This window comes from Manduca sexta, chromosome 15, assembly GCF_014839805.1.
Source record: "Manduca sexta isolate Smith_Timp_Sample1 chromosome 15, JHU_Msex_v1.0, whole genome shotgun sequence".
NCBI classification, from domain to species: domain Eukaryota; kingdom Metazoa; phylum Arthropoda; class Insecta; order Lepidoptera; family Sphingidae; genus Manduca; species Manduca sexta.
The window spans coordinates 8216994-8240296 of NC_051129.1; positions in this window are offsets into that span (position 1 = coordinate 8216994).

The window sequence follows — 23303 nt, forward strand, 5'->3', positions numbered from 1 at the left end:
ACCCAATCTACGATACTAAAAGCTGCCTTCCCACCAACAATAATCTATTAGCTTGCATCATTCCCAACATCAAAACAATTGCACGAAGCTTATCTTGGTAACATGATTTACTAATTTATAGCGAACATTGCATGTTTTGCAGTAGGCTGTCATTTTCAACTGTCTACACGGATTAGTTGATAAACTATCTTACTAACTACACGAGACAAGTAACAATCTGACTAACGTTTCGCCAGGAACTATGAAGACGGAATTATATAGATTTTATCCATTATAGTTATAAATGATTATGGACTTCAGTGGCGTAGTGGTGTTACGGAACGACTGCAGTGAGGTCTCGGGTTCGATTTCCGAATCAGGCACTGATATTGGGTTTTTCTACTCAGTTTCCAAGTCTGGAATTTGTGCCCGAAATGGTAATAGTAATAGGCTCGCCCCCAACACAGGATGGAATACACTCAACAGAAGGTGGCCGCACCAGTTATGTCGCTACTGACCTCTTCTGGAAGAAAAGGTGTGTGTGTATGATTATGGAAATAAATTAAATAAATTGAATTAAAATATTTTTAATACATATAACAGCATAATACTAGAACTTTCGTATGTATTTTGTCAGTGCTGGACACGAGTCTCTTTTTTTGAACTTATGCAACACGTTGGTGCGAATTCACAGACATTACATAAAATCAAAAGTACTACATGTTCAATTGTCAGGTTAAGGTTAAAGTAAAGGATTATTAACTAAAAGTTACATGCCCCTTCTTTAGCTCGTCATAAATATAGGTCTCTTTATATATCAGGTTGTGTGGAAAAGATCGCATTTTAGCGATAACAACCGCCTATTGGTACACATTTTTATGATGTAATAAGTGTTTTCATTTCTGTGTATTTGGTGTATGCAATAAACCGTTTCATTCATTCATTCATTCGAAAGTACCCAGTGAGACCCAGCCTTCAAAAGTCATAGATATATACCTTAGGTTTTGAACCTGCAGACCTCAATTTCGGCATGACAGTCTATTCCATTCCTAATAAATCAGTTTAAAACAGTTGATATCACTAATTTCCAAACTAAAAGCAAATTAATAATATATAAAAATAATATCAACCCTGTATTGTTCCACTGCTGGCCACGGGCTTCTTCTACCATTGAGAGGGATTAAACCTTAGTCCACTACGCTCGCCTAGTGCGGATTGGTAGGGTATGTGAAGTCTCACATACCCTCAAAATTTCTAAAGAGAACTTCTCAGGTATGCAGGTTTCCTCACGATGTTGTCCTTTAACGTTAAAGCAAGCGATAATTCACTAAGAATATACACATAATTTTAGAAAAGTTAGAGGTTGGGATTTGAACCTGCAGACATTCGTCTCGACAGTCCGTTCCACACCCAACTAAGCTATCGCCACTTAAAAGCAAATTACGAAACCCTATTAACTGAGATTTCATTAAGATAAATTAACAAATACCAATAAACTGCTAATTAATATTAAAAATACGGAAAACATAAAAAAATCAACGATAGATTAAAGATAACAGGTATACAATTAAATAAATCAATAGGTTATTTCGTCAATAAAACTATTCTTCGGTTGTCAACAAGCGAATAAATTTCGAAAGTCTACGACACGAAACACTTTTAATTACAACACTATGCAAATACAATCGTTTATATCTATACTTAGTTTATTTTGTCTGTTTTATTGTAATATAATGCGACTGGTCATTTTACCGTTCGAGTGACTGTAAAGTTCCGTTTGAAGATTGTTGGTTTAATAAATTATATTATTGCTAAGCTTTAAGGTCTATTTTCGCTTGCGACTTTTCTCTTGAAAATCACTATTAGATCAATTATTATATACACATAACATCACGCATTTATCCCCGAAGGGTTATATAGAGGCGCAACCAAGGCACCCACTTTTCACCAAGTGTGTTCCGTCCCATGATGTGATGGGGGCGAGCCTATCGCCATATCGGGCACAGATTCCAGACTCCGGGCTGATACTGAGCAGAAAACCCAAATATCATTTTGCCCGACCCAGGATTCGAACCCAGGACCTCAGAGGGATGTTGTACCGCGCATTCAGTACAAATACGCCACCGAGACGGTCTGAATGAATTTTTATACAAGCCATTATTTACGACATCGCCAATTCGCACTAGGCCAGGGTGGTGGACTAAGGCCTAATAGGTCTCAATAGATTGCCTCGGTGGCGTAGTTGTACTGCGTGCGGGGTACAACAAAGCTTTGAGGTTCTGGATTCGAATCTCGGGTCGGGCAATGTGATGGTTTTTCTGCTCAATATCAGTCTGGAGGAAATTTATTATAAGAATTGAAAGCACTATAATTTGTTCATTGTGTATACATATAATACTCTAAACAATATTTACTTATGAATCACCATCTTTTTCCCTTATGAATGTAACACCTGCAACAACTACAACATTTTTAACATCAAATATTAGTACAAGCACTCTAATAGACTTTACTTTACCGCCAGGAATTCCTGTAATTCCTGTTATATTTAAACCGTCAAAAATCAATGAAACTTACACTTGAGTGCTCTCTAAATACGATAATTATTGATGATTGCTCAAATTGTCATTCTGAAACGTTTGGATTCCTTTTTGGTTATCGACGTGAAATCATTTACCATCTCGTTTCAAATCCATTGAACAATGTGGCATTTCCAGTTTAGAATGGATACGTAATACATCCAATTTATGTTTAGACTAGAAAGGTAAGGAATTTAACACATTTCATTCAAGCTCAATGATGTAACAATCCTGATTTGAGAACTGAAATTATTTTAAATTAATCTTGAATTTAGAATTGAAATTATTTAAAAAGAAATTGTATTAAACCAGAAGTATGAATGACCTAACTAATATATTATACAATGCAATAGTAAGGCATCTTGTATCTATTAGATAAACAGTATACGCACGAAAATGACTTTTAGTCCTTTATAAAATCATGTATAAATGAAAGATAATTGAATTTATAGAGCTAAGCAACTAAGTATGTAATAATTTCGTACCTAAAAGATTTATAAAAAAATAAAAATATTGTCTTAAGTTTACTCATAGACATTTTTCAATATTAAATCTAGATGAAATTCCAATCTAGGATCCCCCGGTTCGCTGCCTATATATACGATTATTTCTCAAAAAAATGTATGTAACGAAATAGTTTTTGCAAAATATTATAACTTAAGTTGTTTGTTTGTCTTAATGCATTAATTCCATCAAATAGTAGAATTAACGTACTAAGACAAAAAAAAATACTGACGAGATGTAAAAACTATTTCGTTACGATTTATTTTATGAATCTGTCAAATACTAGACGCCAGAGGCGACAATTATATATTTACATAATGAAAATCCGATATTAAATATGCATTAAGAATACAGAAGCGCATAGCTTCATTTGATTAATTGGAATCGTGAAGCCGGAACTTATCAATGCACATTGACATTTAGTAGTACAAAGAGTGGAAATACCAGTAATTAATTTCATCTAAGATTTAGCTTTAAAGAGCAACAAACCAATCTTATTTATCACTTAGTATTAACCTTCGTAGTATTACATCACTAAAACAATACCATTAATCATTTGCAGAAATATAATGGTATCTATTATGATAAATAGGATGGCCTTGACTGAAATGCAATTAAAGTTGCCATATCGGTTGCAAAGAGTTCTAGTTAAATAACCGATACTTCTGAGTCAGGCTTTCGGGTCGTGTTGGTATAGTCCGCTTCCTATAATTTGTTCTTTATGATTTGGTGGCGTAGTTGTATTGCGTGCGCGGTACGACACAGTTCTGTGGTCCTGGGTTCTCGACCTACGTAAATATTTTCTATCACGGCGGAATAAACGTTTTAAAATGTATACTTCAACCTAAGCAAACAAATAAACCATCGGATTACCGCTTATGGTAACTATTACATAATATTATATCAACACATTTTTTACATTCCAGTCCTCATGATTTACTGATATTTACACATACAAACATCTAAGATTTTATTAATTAAAAAAACAAATTAAAAAAACAAATAATTCGGCTCTTAACCATTTGATTAATACGTTTCATAAGATACCAAATTATATACGATATTTATGCAAATGGAAGTTTTTATAGCAACCACACACGACAAAAAGGCGTTTAATGTAACACTACACCGGCATATAACACTATTAGTATGCGATTAGTAATTCGATATATAACAGAACTATGAGCTGTTAAGGCTCACAAGATTCGAAATATTCGAAAACGTATCGAAATACCATATTTCACTTTAAATGAAGTGACGTGTCGATGTAACGCGAGTATAACACGATTCTGATTTGAAATCGATATAATATTCGAATAGTGATGGGCTGTTATGTTTAAGTGATAATAACGTGGGGATGCTTCGATAGTTATGTATTTTGAGTTCTTAATTCATTGTACACATGGGATGTATTTGGTTACATCTATACAAATTGAAGGGGATGTAGGTGGTTTCAAAATGAGAATGTTCCTAAGGTCATGTTATTTAACTGCGTGTTATTAAAATCTACACGTTTTATCCGTTTATTCATTGTGTAGATTTCGAAAACAAAACTTATGAATATTTATATTTTTGGTCATTTGAAAAATTCTGATTATTTTATATAGAAAATAATCTTCCATATCCATAAATTTAAAGATTAGAGATATCTCGTATTTTATAATTTAAAATAATCTGAAATGATATTTTTAATTAAAACATAGATTTTTTAACTTGAATAAATAATCATTTCAAGGAAAGTTTGACATTATACAAACACCTATATTATTTATAAAAATAATAGTTTACACTTGTTACGCATCTATTTATATTTTAGAGCAAATATTTGATACTGTGTGTTTCTCGCGCATTTGTCCGCGCAAACAAATTTTATCGAGAAAAACTTCTAGTATGTACTTTTATGGGTTAAAATAACTTACATATTTAACCAGAACATCATCAGCCTATATATTTGTTCACTACAGGTCATAGGCCTCCTCCAATATGTGCCATTTTACCCTGTCCTCGGAGAATGCTATTTTTTCCATTACACATCGTGGCGCGTTTATGAAACGCATTTGTGTTTAGAGCTTGTTATGACAATACGCGTTTACGGTGTGTTATCGCAAGTGGCATAGGGGATCAACCTCTTGTCGCATCCAGTTCTTGTCAGCGACCTTTCACAAATCTTCACTCCATCAAGCTGGATGGTCTACACTACGTTTGCCAACTCCTGTAACCAGAACATTGCCTATCTATGTGCCAAATCCGTTCATAAATATCTGCGTTAACTTCTCACGAACATCAACATATTCACAAACTTTTGTAGTTATAATATTAGATTAAATCATCGGATTCTCATTTCGTATACTCGTGTTTTTATGACTCATATAGGTCGAAGATAGTGCCCCTAAAGCTCGATTCCCGGTTGAAGCAAATATTTGTTTAGACAGCTGTTTGTTTTGGATGTGAGTGTGTGATGTATTGTGTGTTGTTCCAAATCACCCACGACAGAGTTAGGCGTGGGGATAATGGTAAGATGTTTTAATTGTTATGGTGTAATTGTTTGAAAATTATAATAAACATTGAACATGAGTTCATAAAGTGTTAGTAATTACATATTTTTATACAGTTGAGCAGCAAAGGATGATGGAGAAGATCGAAAAGAGGTTCACAGTTACGTGTAGACAGTAAAGAAGCTTTTGACAATATTGAAATGTAAAATACTGCATTAGACATTGCAATCGTCACAATGAGACATTAGTTAATGAATCTTATGTTTCCAAGTACTTGCCTCATTCGAACACCCTAAAATTTTGAAAACAACAGTGCTTCTGTTCTGCTCTTTGTTGACTGTGATTAAAACTAAGCGACGATTACTTATTTATTTATTCATTTAATTCCATCAATTCATCTTAATGCATTATTTTTGAATTATCGCGTATAAAATTAATTGAGTCGCCAAATATTGATCAATACATTTTAGTCCAAACAACTTTCAGAGCAAAAAGGGGATCAAAGTCCCGTTAGTGTGGCAATAAACATTTGTAAAAATACCCAAATACAGTTAATTATTGAAAATGACATTAAAAATTAAAGAACACAAACAACACCAAACGTTGACATAACCGAACACTGCTATTTTAAAAATTTAAATTTCGAAACATAACAAAAGAAGGATGGCTTGGTTTGTCGACAAGCGAATGTAAATCGCGTGGGCTGACGATGAGTACCATGTTAAAACAGATTTCAGTACTAAAAGCTAATGGAACAATGAAGAATCAAAACATATTATTCATTTGCATAAAAGCATTAAAGTAGATAGTTACACTGTTTACATTAAATTAGAATTCCTTGAAAATATTAGAGTGTGAACTATGACGCGTTTGTTACATGTTACATTAAATCAAATTAACATTGTTTAAAGATTCGGACGATTTACAAATATATTGTATTCGATATTCTTGTGTTAAGTGATGGCTGTTATAGTTCGAGATGTAACATCTGCATGTGATTACGACATTAGAAAATAATAGTGTTCTTACACATCAAAGCAAATACATTCTAAAAAGCGTTGCGATATTAAAATAAACAAACGAAATCAAAACGAACGTAGATAATAGAAAACTTGTAATTAGTTTAAAAAGTGTGTTTGTTTTAATATGGAAACTGCTGAAAAAGGTGCGATGTGAAGCCGTTTGAAATTTTTAGCGGCTTACACTTAAATCATAACTTGATGACATTTATTAGAAATCCTTAAACAATCTCATAAACTAGTATTAGACCATTGAATATTAAGCATAATAAGTAAGCAACGATAAACTAATGAATCTTATTAACTACCCATAATATATGTGAGTAGACTAACTAAAGAGTAATATATTATGAAATTTTATATTTAAATGACATCTAGAAGTGCGAGGCATTATTTCCTCAGGAATTTATGTCGCGCTCTATCCAAACGAATCGATATGTATACTTGTATATGTTATTATGATGCAAATTTTATTGGACGTCTTTTTGTTGGAATTTCTCCTAACGACCAAAGGTGTGATGTTAATATAAATAATTGGAATAATATACGACGTAAAAGTGTATAATTTAAAATGCCATTATGGTCTCTTTGATTAAGTTAATGATTGGTTTGATTAAGAATGTATGGACTTTATAAACTCAAAAGTATTTGAGATTACGACTCTAAATCTGGTAGTCCAAATATGGCTATAATTTAACACACTACATTTTGGCTTCAGTTAGATAGATAAGATATTTCTCTCGGCTTCACCTACTTGAAAGTCTTGATAATGAGTACAGCTTCTGTCATTCAGGAATTTTGTAGCTTTCTTAAAGTAAATTTTTTTTAGAATCGGTAGAACAAAGGTACTTGTAAATTATCATATTGTATATAGATTTTAAAAAGGCGGCTGCTATTTGGGAGTGGTATTGAAATGAAATAAAATGTGATGTTCACAGTAGATGTTTCAGTTAAAAAAAAACATGAATAATTACTAAATGCCATTACATTTAGTAAACGCCTATGTAGTCTGTACACAAAGTTTTTACGCGTCAACCAAAAAAGACAAATAATTCATACTCATTAGTATGTACTAAACATATAAAATGTATATACAGTGTGTCTCAGTCAAAATATAAGTTAGCATTAACAAGCGATGCCACACGAAACATTTTGTCAAGCACAATCCAGGCCGTCAATTGAATCATTCAAAACACCACCCAAGGAATGTCCATCAATTTCGATGTCTTATAAATCTAACGTCGTTCTAAATGCTATAAATTCTCGCTACTCGACGCGATATTTCGCGCGTTGCATTATTATCAGTGCTCAATATAATTTCAAATATTAATGAAACATTACAACGATGAAATGGGCAATTAATGACGTTGGCAGTCGCCTGCGCCGCTGCCGGGGCACCGATGACAGCGTCTGTTTAATCAACCGGTGATCTTTCATTAGTCACGCTTGGATGTTCTCTTGTTGCCTTTGGTGGATGCGAGACTAGCGCACTAACAATGGTATTAGCACTAATAGACTGAACTTTATGATCAGGTCGCTGATTATTTAGTTCGTGAACATGATTGCAAAGGTTAAAGTTTGCTCTATATTTCATTTGTAATGTGATCGTGGATTTCATTATTGCTGTGCCGGTAGGTGGCGTAGGTGACGTCTTCTATTTATGGATGTTGGAATTTCTCATTAATTTCTGACTTCGTATTGTGAATGTGGGACTATTTTAACTTTTAATTTTGTCTTATATTTCTGTAAGTTGGTGCCAAATGTAATACCAAATTGTAAATTTTTTTTTCGGTAATAATCAAATTATATATATATATATATAATACTAAGATTAAGTAGGTATTAAAAAAAATCTTGAATCTAGATTGACTATGCCAAATTTTATAAACTGACAATTTTTTTATATCTGTGCAATCGTATATTTCACTTTTTTACTCCAATTAAAATAACAGCTAACATGTGTTCCGACAATGACCGGAGACAAGTAAATTAATGCAATGCATGGAACAAAGATAAATATCTAGTAATTTTGTAATCATTAAAAAAAATCAAGCAACAACTAGAAACACGTTAAGACTGCCAATTAATTTGAATTTAGATATTGAATCGAAATTCAAATCCACGTAGTAGCATTCCGCGAGCGCGACAACTTTCATCAATCCTTTCGAATCAAAACAATCAAATAAATACCGAACGTTAATTATTCGGATGCGTTCAGAAACAGTCGTCGTGCGTAAATCAGCCGAGCGTTCGTTCGTACGTTCTATTTTCGAACCGACTCAATCTCAGACGGGAGTTAATTAGAAAGAATTGCTTTTATTTCGCGTATTCACACTTCTTGTGGGGAGACGTGACGCAAATGCTACTTCGAAATTCAAAATCCTCTTTGATGGATTGCGTTCTGAAACGCTAATTAAATAGTTTTTAAATAGAATATTTAAGCAATTAGCGTGATTTAATGAGATTTCGGATCATTAAACCACTTTCAAGCGTGATTACATTGTTTTTAATACTTGTGCAAGAAGCTATAAAAATAACACTGGGTAGTTTCAATCCGCAATTAAACTAGCTATGCAATGAAAATGGACAGTGTTGACAGATCGAAATCATTTCCAAACCATGCAAATAGGCGTGTTTAGTCTAAGATGCTGTTATAGTTCAAAGCTTTTTGTAATTTGTTCATCAGTTCATTATTTAAATCATTATAAAAATCTTTTAATATCGAATCTTCGACTAACCTAAATCTCAAATAGTTTCGCCAGGGATTTCTGTAATATACAGAATTATGTTAGACATTATGGAATAATTTGCCAATAAAACATGCAGTCGATGTTCCTTATTCCTATTTATTTATATGTTTTTGTTATGAACACTACAATCTAAATGATGCAATTCAGTTGTTTGTTCATATTACTGAAGTGTAATGCCGGGTTGGTATTACCGGCTAATGTTAGCTACATAAATACAAGGCCTCGGATTCAATTCTTGTTTGAATATTTGCATTAATTTTCTATGATCGATTGACTGTTTAATAGTTTGTTCTTAGTTTATTGTACTCATTGGCATTTTTCGTGGTATGTAAATAAACATAGTATGATATATCATATATTATACTGGTATAGTTCCACGCTAAAGAAGTTCTCGGTTTCCATTAAAAAAAATATTTTCAGCTAATTCAGTTTAAAAGTATTTTATGATCTGACTCATCAGCTCGGAGTGTAAAATCAGTAAACCAGAATATTTAAATAGGTTTTATTTACTATAAACAATACTCGGTACTGACTCTCCAAAATCAATATTATTTTTATGTTTAATAAAGGCCATAAAATATTAATATTATTATGAATTCAAGTTACCTAATACTGAAATGTAAGCCCGGCTTCATGAATCTGCTGATGATAAACTTATGAATATAATTCATATCGAATTTACAGCTTTCATAAAAGAAAAATAGTATTCCCGTAGGTACGTTACGAGGTCAGCGCATACATTTTAATGATAAACGAGGTTTGAAAAATATGTAACGATTGCTAAATGCGACACAAATTGAGGACGTTAGGTGTCTCTAAATCTTATTTATGAGTTATTCGCCTTAATACAAGTTAATAGTTCGAAAGAAAACTATATTCGTTTGATGTTGATTACATCTCATTTATTCTTTTTTTTATTTTACTAATTTTGAAATTGGAATGACGGCAGAATACCTTCTGATTTTAATGAGGTGTCCGCGAATTGTGACGCGGAAATCATTTCGGATGAAAGGGATTAATGTGGATTTTGTTTAAACGAGTTGTTGAGTGTCATCTGGCCGCCATTTTTAAGAATAAAATTTAATTGTTACCTCTTTGATAACTAATATTTGAAGCAACATTTTTAGAGCTTAACGTTAATGCGAGCCATTCTTCTTATGATGTCATTTATTCAATGAATTATCTACGGAAGAATGAACCCGTTTCCTTTGTGTAAAGAAAATAATACAAATCTCGCTTTATAAATTGTATATTATAAACTACTACTTCTAAAGAATCATTAATCCCGTGTCTCTATGCTATTCGAAGAATTGTTTTCAAAACATTATTGCATAGTGCTGCCAATTACGTAGCTGTTAGTATATATTTTGTATCCGCTATAACGACCACCGTACGCAAGGTGTTAAAAGCCGCCATAGTGGCCCACGTAACTGTGTCGCGTTTCGGGATCAGCCTTTGTATATCCGGCTCCAACAGGCCGGCATAATTGTGTCGACTTTCGAGGGGTAATCATCTCTCGTTAGTCGACATTCTATTGGACCCCACTCCACTTACCATCAGGTCCCATTGCGGTGTCCGTAAAAAAAGGGATTAACGCAAAAAGTCTTCTAGAAGAGATGTTAATTATAATTTATTTTTTGTATCTCAATTCTATTTGAATGTTGCAGATTACAACACGATTTTACTACCTACATATAAATTTCCAATACACGAAACGTATGTAACAACCTTTTTGATCATCACTTTTAATCCCAAACCTCAGCTCCAAACAATCGAAACGTCAACCCATATAATCAGAATGGCCAATTAAATACATTGGTTGGTTCAATGAGAGAAATTACAGCTCCAATCTGTGTGGAGGAATTAAGGCGACAATTGTGAAGGGAACACAATGGCTCTCGCTTGTGGTTTTTAAATGGATGTAACAATTAATTCACAACAATTAGGTGCCCGACGCCCGCATTTCGAAAGCTCTGTAGAGCTTGGTATCGATTAGACCGGTTTGTGAACGTATTGGAAATTCACTTTGAATGGTATAAAGAGTACATTTTACTTAGGAGGTACATTGGTCTCAAAGTATATATGATTCGTCAAACCAAATGTAGCAGGCGCCATACTTATCTATAGACAATTTATCATCGCCAATAACTTTAAATTACAGAGCTCCACAACCTGCATCAGATTGCAGTGCCATTATAATCATCATGATATATTATTTTTTAGGCCTAATAACGAAAATTATGGTCAGCTTTTTAAACTCGAACAACACTATGATTACACACTGTTGATTGGCTATAGAAATAAACAATACATTATTTAACAAAGTCAGATAAAGATATACGTACCCATTTCAAACATACTAGACTGCGATTAACCCCAATTTTCATAAGTTTTTATATTTTGCATTGCCCACTCTATATCCACGTAACACTATGGTGAATCAGTACGCGGCCGTCACTGCTTAACACACTATATCGCACATTATTGTCGCGATTAAAACTCTAATTGAACTATACTAAATCACAATTTACCGTTTATGTCCGCGATTAGCTTAATGGTAGATGAATGGAGACGGGTTCTTCACTAACGTAGAACTATTGGATTTGTAGAACTCTATTTTTGTAAGTTGAATAGGAAAGCAAACATGTACATGTCAACAAAGTATTTTTGATTATAAGTGGCGATATTATTATTACCACAAGAACTACCTTGATTTTAAAATGATCCAATTCTTAGGTTGTGTAATGTTGGTACGAGTTTAATTCTAAAACACATGGATTATCTTAGAAATTGGATAAAAGCTGTCCACGTATTAATAAGTACGCTGAAATAATTTTGGCAAACAACTAACGGTGCCTACTGCACGCAAATATTTCATTAGTAAAACATTAAATAACACAACCTGAATGAAGATGTTTCCTTTGATGTTAGTCCAATTTTAAATTCTCACATACGATCAACTAATTTAAAAATCGAACTCTGTGCAGTACAGCAATGGCCTAGAGCAGGATATTTATTCAAATAATGATCAACCTAATAGAATAAAAACACAGCACTATAAGCGATCAGTCATGTCAGATTTGTCGTGGCGAAAATGGTCGTAATTAAAGCTGACCCCGGTTGACACTTGGCGTAATCAGGTTAATTACAGCGATCAAGAGGTTTATTAGCGAATGGCCTAATTAATAGACTGATTCTAGTTGAAGGTCGCGTGATGAAATCGAAAACGAATCGATGGCGTCTTATATTGGGTCTATAACATGGACAAGGAACGCAATGTTATGGAAAATACTTTGAAAAAGTAGAGAATGTTCAATACTTACAATAAAGATAATTTATGTGCACATTTTTTTTATATAACTAAAGTTATTGCTGTATTCAATGTTACTCACCCCACTTCATTTATTATATTTTTTTATAACATATGAATTTTATGTGTATATATCATATATTTTATGTACTATTTAATTTGTATACCGTTGTAGAGACCTTTGATGCAGGTACCTTGTTTATGTCTGCACCATCCTAAGGTTGACAGAGAATGCTTACAGCATTAAGTATGCCTATGTACATTATTTGTATATGAAGTACAAATAATTAAATAAAGCTCACGCTTGCAACCCAGGAGGGAGAGGCGTACATGCCGTCAGTATGCCTACAGTTGCCGAATACTCTAAGAGATTGATTGTAGTAAACCAGAAGCGGCGATAGCCTAGGTGGGTGTGGAACGGACTGCGAAGACGAATGTCCGCAGGTACAAATCCTAAGGGCAGACACCTCTGACTTTCCTAAAATCATGTGTGTATTCTTTGTGAATTTATCGTTCGCTTTAACGGTGAAGGAAAACATCGTGAGGAAACCTGCACATCTAAGAAGTTCTCTATAGGAATTTCGAAGGTGAGTGAAGTCTACCAATCCGCACTAGGCCAGCGTGGTGGACTAAGGCCTAATCCCTCTCAGTAGTAGAGGAGGCCCGTGCTCAGCAGTGGGCAATTATATAATACAGTGCTGATATTATTATTATTATATAGCTTTTGCTCGCGGCTCCGCCCGCGTTATAAAGTTTTTCAAGCTAAAGTTTTCCGTTATAAAAATAGTAGTTTCCCGGGAGCCTATGTTCTTCCCAGGGTCTCAAACTGTCTCCATACCAAATTTCATCTTAATACGTTGGGTAGTTTTTGAGTTTAACACGTGACAGAAAGATGCAGCGGGGGACTTTGTTATATTATTTAGAGCTTTTTAAGTGAAACAATCCCGTCAGACATCATTGTTGCATAACTTTAACCGTTTACGCAGCGCAGGCAACGGAAGCTCTCAAAACTCATAATTTTCCCCGTTTTTGCAACATGTTTCATTACTGCTCCGCTCCTATTGGTCATAGCGTGATGATATATAGCCTATAGCACTCCAGGAACAAAGGGCTATCCAACACAAAAAAGATTTTTTCAGTTCAAACCGGTAGTTCCTGAGATTAGCCATTACTGCTCCGCTCCTATTGGTCATAGCGTGATGATATATAGCTTATAGCGGTCCACAAATAAAGGGCTATCCAACACAAAACGAATTTTTTGGTTGAAACCGGTAGTTCCTAAGATTAGCCATTACTGCTCCGCTCCTATTGGTCATAGCGTGATGATATATAGCTTATAGCGGTCCACAAATAAAGGGCTATCCAACACAAAACGAATTTTTGGTTGAAACCGGTAGTTCCTAAGATTAGCCATTACTGCTCCGCTCCTATTGGTCATAGCGTGATGATATATAACTTTGAGCACTCCACAAACAAAGGACTATTCAACACAAAAATATGTTTTCAGTTCGAATCGGTAGTTCCTGAGATTAGCCATTACTGCTCCGCTCCTATTGGGTATAGCGTGATGATATATAGCCTATAGCAATCCACGAACAAAGGGCTATCCAACGCAAAAGAATTTTTCCGTTTGGACCGGTAGTTCCTGAGATTAGCCATTACTGCCCCGCTCCTATTGGGTATAGCGTGATGATATATAGCCTATAGCACTCCACGAACAAAGGGCTATCCAACGCAAAAAGAATTTTTCAGTTTGGACCGGTAGTTCCTGAGATTAGCCATTACTGCCCCGCTCCTATTGGGTATAGCGTGATGATATATAGCCTATAGCACTCCACGAACAAAGGGCTATCCAACGTAAAAAGATTTTTTCGGTTTGGACCGGTAGTTCCTGAGATTAGCGCGTTCAAACAAACAAACAAACAAACAAACTCTTCAGCTTTATATAATAGTATAGATTATATAAACCAATTCTTAACAAAATATAGGACTATCGCTTAGAACTTACATACCAAATAGCTGAACCTCGCCCCCTTAGTCACCATTGATATTCACTAGCTAAGACGACTATTATCTTGTATAATTATAATCTGTGATTATAAGCCAATTATTGTGAACTCGAAAAAAATGTCGAGAACTAGGGATTTCTATCATCCGTCGAGATTTCTATTGTAAGACGCACCTCGTTTCTGTCCACTTATCAGTTTAAGTGATAAGACGCATCTCTACTAACGTAAACGTGATTTCGAGTATGTCATTACAAAATACATATTTGGACACTACCACATTTTTGTTGGTATTTCATCGCCATACGTGGTTGGCGGCTTCAGTCCCTGTCAAAGAAACGTTTTATCATTCCTCTAAAGTTCTTGTTTTAAAACTGTTTCATATTTTTTTTAGTTTACCTAAAGTGCAAAAGTAATCTACTTATAATTGATTTATTGCAGACGTGGAAAATAAATATTCTTAAATGTTAATATTTATAATATTGGCAATAAAAAATAAAGGATGTGACAAATTATAATATTAACATCGTTATTTAAGCATCACAAAGTTTGCTAAAATATTATTGTGACAGACTTAATAACTCTATTTTTAAAATTATGTATCACAAAATTGTTTAAAAATATCTCAAGAAATATTTGGCGTCCTATTTTTTATGTTCAGGTTGAGCACTTACGAAATGAATGAATAAAAAAATAAATATATTCTATTTTTCACGAACTCGAGTGTTATTGAAAAACATACGCTAAATCTCACGAGATAAGTAATTTATACGAACGTACCTATTAAAATAAGCCGTTCAAAATATTATATGCCCACTTAGTCAGTATTCATTTCTCACGTCAAAAACGCGAAGGAAAATTACCGTGCATTTATTTCTAGACCAATAAAACAAAGAGGCCCACGTTACCCATTAAATACTATAATAATATTTGATTTTACGTCGTTCAAATCGAATTTTATGAAATACATAAATCATGTTGGTATGTGTCAACACTTACGATTAAACATCCAAGGTCGGCACAGAATAAAACGGGCCGTACCGCAGTGTATTCTTATACTAAGTGCTTCCGAAATAGCATCCCATCTCATTATAACTTTTCACGTCTCGATAAAAAATAGCAATACACTCATATGTTACAATTAAGCGGAATAGGTCAGTGTGTATGTGGTGGAGGATTCTTTGTACAACACTGGTTTTATTACGAAAATATATTGACGCGAATATTTTTATGATTGAATAAGTGTTTTTAGATAATAAAATCGCTGCCCACGGACTTATCATCACGCCATCAATACGTTTGTGGGGATGACAAAATATAACTATCAACATTGCAGTCGCGTTTAAATCTATGTATATTCGGTTCCAACAGGCCAGCATAATTATGTCGACTGCCGAGGGGTAATCATCTCTCGTCAGTCGACATTATATTGGCCACTACTCTATTTGCCACGAGATTCAGTGAGGTAACTTTGCCGTGGCCACATAAAAAAAAATTGACAGAAAAGAAAATAAACACATTATTTTGAAAATCCTCCTCTAATATGGTAATTATATAAGAAACGAAGAAAACAAATATTTATTCGGTTTGAGATCTGTATGCAAAGTGCAAGACGTAGTTATTATGCTTTAATACCATTCCTGGATTATAGTAAAATCAACCGGGGCTAAATGAAAAACAACCCAATTACAATTCCAATTCCTTTAAAGTTCGGCAGTAATGTTAGCACAACTTCTTTAGAAAGGATAATAATTAGTTACCAATGAATGGTCCACTAAACTACTAATTAATCTTGTAAAAAAAAGATAAGAATAACAAAAAGACAAACTACAGTATACTACTATCTAAACCGACATAATTTTAGCGAGAGGAGCGATGCAACATTTTTTGTAATAAACATTCTATTTACCAGCACTGTTTTTACGACTTTTGTTGTGTCACAGCATATCGAATACGAAATAAATAAAAAATTACAAGTGTGAATATTTTAATGCTAACATAAATAAAGAGTAATTTTCATGCATTTTTTCCACTATAGCGACGCCGCATGTTTTACACACGTTGTTTGCAATTTTGGCAGCCGTGCTGACGTCAGTACTTATAGTTTTTGTCAGTATCCTGTCATCTCAAATTGTAGAGTACCTAACAAGTATTATTTACCTTCATACCTATTATAAACAATCTGGGAAAAACCTCGTCCTTTGCTGAAGACGATTGATGAAATAGAAAATTTCAAAATATTTGGTTTTAAAGTTATTTTTTTTGCGAATATTAGGTATTGTACGAATATTAAATATAAGTGTGTATTCGAATATTAGGTATAAGTGTGTACCAATTAGTAAGGCCTGTCCAACGATTTCGTTTACTAAAATATAAAATGTCCTATGCTGGACATTTTTGATTTCAATGCAATTAATATGAGACTCATTTTGCCGTTTCAGAATGAAAATTAGAAAAATACAATAACTTTCGTGATATAGTGGCAGAGTAGAAGTTGTTGATTAGGAAGTCCCGAGTTCGTCTCTCGAGCACGATTTTATGATTGGACCATGGTTTGCCCAGGAACTACTTAGACGGAATTAATGTCAGGTGAATGGACGTAAAAATGAAGTCTAATCATTTCTACAACATGCTAGATATTTTGTTACACAAAAGGATAGGTGGAATTAGAATAAGAAAAACAAACAAATTTAGAGAAAGTATAATACAACTTAAATGATAAAAAGACGCCTCGTCAGTTAATTATTAACATTTAAATTATCATAGTAATGATCTAAACATCACAGAACTAGAAACTATTTATTAGTTTCGGAAATTAGTGTTTACGTTCCGACTTATGTTTTGATGTTTTACTGTAGTCTGGATAAAACATAGGTACGTTAGTGTTTCCTGTATTAAGTGCAGGCCAGGGATTATAAAAAAATATATTTTTCATGCTCCTTCAGTCACAAAATTTAAAAAATAACATATATACGTTGTTTGAGTTTGATTTAATATCTAAAAGTCATTAACACTAAACAAAACACGATCTTAATTAAGATCAAACGTTTTCCACCGCGCGATTTCTAAATACAAACAAACTAATCATGCCCTTTCGTGCAAGCATGCTTACAATATTACTAATACTATACAGCTATCGGAACATGCGAGAGCTTCCAATAGAGATCGGAAAGCGGCGTCCGCGCACGCCTCGACGCCGCCCGCCCTAACGCGAAACACGAAAAACAATATTCCGAATGTCAATTCCTCATATATACGTATATGTGCGTAATTTACTAAAAAAGTGTGTGTCAACAAAACGTCGAGTGTCGAGTAAACTAGAGGTTCCTTCCCCCTGAACAAATGTTTGTGCTGTCAATAAAGAGAACCACGAAGGTTTTTACTAATTTCGAAATCGTTGTCTCTGGATACGAGGTATGTGTGTTAATTAATAGAGGTTTTTAGTTTACAACATTCCACTTGACTTCGTTATCTATATTACGCATAATAAATATAGTTCATACGTTCAATATGGGCTGCCAATGTTGAATGCATAATAAATCATTTGTTCGATAGTGAACTGGAATATTCATTAGAAATTTTGCTTAATAAACAATTACTTAATAAATCAGAGGATGCCGTTAGTGCATTGTATTTTGATTTGTATAATGATAATGATTTCTTATATTTACGCGAATGTTAGACATTGAAATAAAATTATTTTACCAATCTTATTGCGGTTTTGTGGTCCCCCCGTGACCATGAAGGCTGCAAAATCTTCGAAATATCGGGAGAAAATTATAATATAAAAAACCACGATAAAATATGTGAAACAGTTTTATTTGAAATGTATAATGATTTTTCTGGTTATAAAGCATTTTAAAATTCATTCCTTTGGATATTTGGCAGGATGGATCTTTCTTTACGAAGGTTGTAAGTATATATGTTTCGCGCCATTGGTGCAAATTATTATTCGCTGATGATTAATAACAGGAAAATAATTATTTATGATTATAAGATGCCTCGGTAAAATTATTTTTGCTTCGATAAAATAATATTATTCGCGTACTTTTTGAATTCACGCTCTATTTTTATGTTCTGGACTCAGTTAGATTCGAAGAAAATAATTTACATAGTTTAAAACAATGATAAAAATAAATATTGATAATATTAAATACTATGTTACTTAGTACATACATTGAAGAATATTTAACAATTTCTTATGATATTTAACCAATAGGTGAGATCCAATATTTGCTAACAAAAGTCAAAAACAGAACACAAATCAGATAATTTTTCGATATGCAAAGAATTAAAGTGTATATCATATAGTAAAGAACTGTCTGTCCCATTCTCGGTAACAAAATGTTTGTATGGGCTAAGTATGGCATACTAAAGCCTGAGGGACCGCGAGTTACGCTGCTTCTGTCTAATAAGTAATTTGAAAATTCTAAATAGAATATCTTGAAGTAATTTACCTACATTTTGCATTTATTATGAAATCCATTAACATTAATCAACATGACTGTTGATTTTGCACATCGTTATTCCGTTTCATAAAAGAAATATTAGAGGCCACTGCGGGCTGACAATCACATAAATTCCTATTGAATACATTCTTCGCAATTAATCAGTGATAATTCTCTCTATTAACTCTTTATTGGGTGCTAGTTCTCAGAAACGTAGGTACCAGACGTCTGATTCATGATGAATCACAAAGTTTGGGCCTACAATTCGCTTTCATACAATCAATGGCATCAATACAATAAACGCTTCATACATATATAACCGTTTACATATTTAAAGCTATTTATTTTTTATTAACGTATATAATATGAGACGGTACAGTTTACACAACAATGTCAACAATAAACCTTCCGTATCATTGTGATAATAGCCGACGAAAGCGCGCCGCCACATCGATATACTAGCATTTTATCTTTTTAAGCCCGTTTCTCACTTCCAATTTTCCGAGAATCACGGTAATGAGATTCTACACGCCGCTCCGGCGAAGTCTCGCCGAGCAAAATACCTTTGTGTACCGAGCGCAGTCCGGTAGCCGTTCTCTGTTTGCTGTCGACCTGTTAATTAATAACTCGGCGCACAGTGTATACACAGCCTTATTACCGGTAAAATCTAACGAGTCACGAGGATAAACTTACTTTAACCAGTTTTTTTAGTTTTGGCTCTCGTTTTCTAATTCAACAGAGATGCGACGTTGACGTCTCGAACGTAACCCTATTTAATTTATGCCGCACAAAAATTACCTAGTCATTAATGAAAGCGCAATGCAGCATTTAAATCCACACCTCTAGCCTATTAGTCGTACTAATTTGAATACAAAATTCACGTGCGCGTTCAATACAATGTTATTTATCATTACCGTGCCCATTTAGCCTCGCACCCGCACTCTGTAATTACAGCCGAGGAAAAATGTAAGTTGAAGAAACGCGATGGCGACTAATGGCCTGAAACTAAATTTTAATTAATGTCGCGTTTTACCAAATGAAAGTGATTACAGAAGTAACACGACAAGCCGATAGTGCGAGCGAGCCGGCGCCCGAACACAACACCCTTCGCGGCTACCCCCACAGGCCGCTATGTTCAACAATTTACGACACAGTAATTATGTATACGTGTTTAGGCACCTTCCTCCGACTTTACGGGCGGTGTAATTTTGGAAATTAAAAATGGTAAGCTTCAATCGGGCCGTAATATCTAAATGATGGATTAACCTTGCGTTTTGATGTGGATCGATTTATTTGGCCGGCAGCCAGTAATTATTCTTTATAGTTGTACGTGTGGTGAACACAATTAGTTATTGATCAGCCGGCAATTAAGCCCAATCGATTTTGTTTGTTGAAGTTGAAGAAAATTGTTTTTGTTCAACGTTTAATCGACGTCGTTTTATGCTTAATGGATTTCGATCATTTGAATTGACCTCAGCGCGTTCATTGTTTAATGTGTAACTATAATTGTGTTTTATCGGCATTAGTGTTGATAAAAACTGTATAGTATCGTAGCGGTAAGAAACTAGAGATAGGTGAAGACAAAACGCCACTAAAAGTCAAGCGGCGTGCTGTTAAAGTCAAACAAGAACGGGGTACGGTACCGCGGAGTAATTGGCGCAGGCTAGCCGCGGGCATCAGCAACACCTCCGTACGTATCAAACCGTTTTAATAATGAGCTAGCCCGAGATCGTGAAACAATAAATTGCGAAGCTTGGAGGCTTCGTGCGCGAGACAGCTATCTGAGGCGAGCATTATGCATCTCGAGTTCCCGATACCTGGCCTATCATCTGCGAGATTGATAGGAGAATAGCCCTACGGCCAGCCGGGATTCGGACGGCACATTGTGAAAGGCTAACTCCTTATGCGGTCTGTATTATGCAAGAATTCATTAAACACACCAACCGTGTGCTGCATTTCATGTTTAATACACAACGCAGTGTAGTGTGGAGCTGGCTTTATTTTCCTACCATATTTATTTTAATATAATATTTAATTAAGTTAAAAATAAACAAATATGCTTAAAGTAAATATTTTGTATACATATTTGTATTAATCTTATACAAAATCTACATTAATTTTATACAATGTTATTACAAACTCATTAGCGCGAATGAACGTACAACTTGGCACTGCGTCTTATCGTTAGGATCTCACAAAATTAGCTCCAACTTTGACCTTAATTAAGAAAGTGTGATTAACATTGGTAGAACAGAATCACGGAAACAAAAGTCTTATCATTACCTGAAATGCTTTGAGATATGTCACACTATTGGAGATGTGATCTAAGAAAATAGCAAGCTATAAATAATTAATTTATTCATTAAACACAGCGTATTAGGTTCTTTTGAATAAGAAATAAATAATACCAGTATATTACAAGTAGTTCTTTTTTTATCATTTTAAGATCTCTTAGAAAAATCAAGGGCCAGGATGCAAACCGTATATCATCATCAACTGATCATCATAATAAAATCCTGATAGGTCTCTATAGATATTTTCTAAAACACCAGATCTCTTTGCTTATTTAACAATTATATAGTCCTAATGCTTTTACATATATTAGCATGTACGATTTATATTTACCTATTTATATACTCGTATACCTATGAGCATCTTAACTTGTGTCGAATAATAGCGACAAGAACTACAACAATGTCTAATAAGAATAAGTTCATAGCTTATAAACAAGCAGTTACCTTATCATTGGCATCGTTTAGGGGAAGAAACAGCACATTGATCACACAGAACAAACAAAAGGCATGGCGAAATTAATAAATTATCGCTGCTGGAGAGTTATCAGGGACGTGCGCAAGACAATACAAGTTCGTCTGTTTTGCTAATGAATGTCTTGAGGGAGGAATGAATGATAAATACTGTGCGATTTGTATGGACGAGTAGAGCGGAAACTTATGATAATTGACCTACATGGCTGAAAATATTGTTTTAGAAAAGTTACGCGATGTAGATATTAGAGTAGCTGTATTGAGACTGCAACTCATAACTTACAATAGTATGCGCTTATGCTGTGTTACGAAACAGTTAATATCACGCCTGCATCCCATAGAGGTAGATAAAGACTATGGATTGATACAGCACCGTACAGATACTTTCGATTAATCCAGCTGCAATAATCTTCTCATGCATTCCTGCCAGTTTAAATTACTTTTGGTCTTTATTGAGAATGTCACATAACTGCCAACCGACCCTTCCATTTTCCAAATTGTTCCTCCTACAGCATCCTAAAAAGATCCAGTCACAATAAACAGTAACATAAAAAAATGTTATGCCAACGTCACAGTGTTATAATGTTTTTTAGATTTACGTCTTTATACTCAAGCGTTAAATTTAGAAATGGGCCGCGATGAATGAAAAATAAATATTATCGCTTTCCAACACGTAAAGTATGTGTCAATTGGTCAAGAGTGACATGTTTTGAATTCGCTTTCAGCTCCAATGTAGGCTTAGAGTACAAACAACTGCTGGATTTTTGTTGCTAAACCTATACCAGAAATGTTTAGTCGATAATACGATTTGCGACAGACATAGCGTCTCGGTTGTTGCAAGAACTATGTCGGTTTGACTTACTGGTCATACGTTGGCTGTATGCGCATAAGAAGGGGCTTCTGTGGTAGTAAAAAAGGAACTAGAAACCTCATCCAGAACATATTTGAGAAGTTTCAGCCTAATTTCCAAAATTTTATGGTAGTTAACTTTGGTAATCACTGCGATCACGTAGATCAAGTGATTAGATCACTATCAAAACAAATTAATTGTAAATTTTGTCAAATTATGAGTTTTTAAACGATCCAAATCCGTCAGTACAATATGAATCATGAACATGCTTTGTATGGTCGCATAATAGGTAACCTTGAAAACAATATTTCATTCAATACATTATGATTGTTATCTACCTAACAGCCCTAATTATGTAGGAAGCGTATAAAAATTAATATTCCAATAAATATAATAGCGTAGAAAGAGAAACGCCGACATTGTGTGACCAAATTGGTCACAAAAACGAATCCACTTTCTATTGTAATTACTTTTATAAATGAGCATAATGACCGAACACTCATAATCGTAAGTGCTGGCTTCATTGCGTTACCACGGCTCATTAGGGGTCAAAACGAAATTACACAGAGTGTGACCAAATCTGATAATGTTACGGAGA